A 1,130-nucleotide genomic window follows, 5' to 3' on the forward strand; every position below is an offset into this window, starting at 1 on the left:
GTTGGTGGGAAATAACTAGACTACTACAAAGGAGTCCTTCGCAATATTTCCCATTACCTTATGGACTCTTCAAGCATCAAAAGGTAACAAACATGAAAAGCTAAACTATGGTGCATTTCATTGCTCCCCCATGTTGACTTGACTCACTCACAGTGAAGCTGAATACTGAGCTTGATGACCCCTCATATCCTTGAGTTTCTATTTGTGTAGATACACAGCTCAACAAAATTTATTAATTAAAAAGCAATACTTTTGCTTAGAAAGGCAGTAAGACTTGGTAGAAATTTCAGCTGTGGATCTTAACATCGCCTAAGGTGTTAATGCCCTCAAGATCCTTAAAGGAAATATAATTAGGAGTGTTAAAAGTTTGTTTCAAATAAATAAAATTAAGGACATATCATAAAGATAAACTCCATAGAATTATGGAAAGTAAATACCTAGCAACTTTCCCTATTAATATTTATAACAGATGGTATTTGTTTAATGTTTGGTAGATGTACAGGGCATCCAGTGTCATAACAAACTATATTCATTTATGACTACTATTCCCATTTTACAGCTGAGAAAATTTAGGTCTATAAATTAAACAGCCTGCCCAAAGTTGTATAGCTATTAAGAGGCAAGAGTTCCCAGCTACTGATTGCATAGCAAAAGCTCTTAAAACCTACACGTAGCTGCCTCACAAAGTTATTATTATTATTATTAGTTATTATTGGAACAAGAACCAAGAACCAAGTTTATTTGTTCATTTCTTGCACTTGAAGTATTCCTCGATGACATCCTTCACCTGAGACTCTTTGCCATAGTCCTTAACCACCACACAACTGCAACCAACCACTTTACGGGGTTTCCCTCTCTGTCAGTTTTACAGAGGCCTACTCATTCCCCTAGTTTCTTGTTGTCATCAATCTTGATTAGGTTGATTTGGTGCTCAGCACAAAGGGCCTCCACCAACTTGACATACATAGGCTCATCACAGTTGGATGCAAGCACACAAAGATGGGCCTGGCGCTTGTCTAAGGCTTTGGCAGCTTCGCGAATTCCACGTGCTAGGCCATCGTGGATGAGGGCGGTCTTCAGCACCTCTTGTAAAGCAGTATTAACGTCCATTACACCTCCAGCAGCAATGC

At 38.8% G+C, this 1,130-nt stretch overlaps 1 pseudogene; it reads right to left on the bottom strand.

The window, feature by feature from the left end:
• Nucleotides 1-725: 725 nt before the first annotated feature.
• LOC102742773 (small ribosomal subunit protein eS12 pseudogene) lies at nucleotides 726-1,124 on the bottom strand (annotated as a pseudogene).
• Between the last annotated feature and the right edge of the window lie 6 nt (nucleotides 1,125-1,130).

This window comes from Leptonychotes weddellii, unplaced genomic scaffold, assembly GCF_054177405.1.
Source record: "Leptonychotes weddellii isolate Sample4059 unplaced genomic scaffold, ASM5417740v2 HiC_scaffold_5727, whole genome shotgun sequence".
Lineage (NCBI taxonomy): Eukaryota > Metazoa > Chordata > Mammalia > Carnivora > Phocidae > Leptonychotes > Leptonychotes weddellii.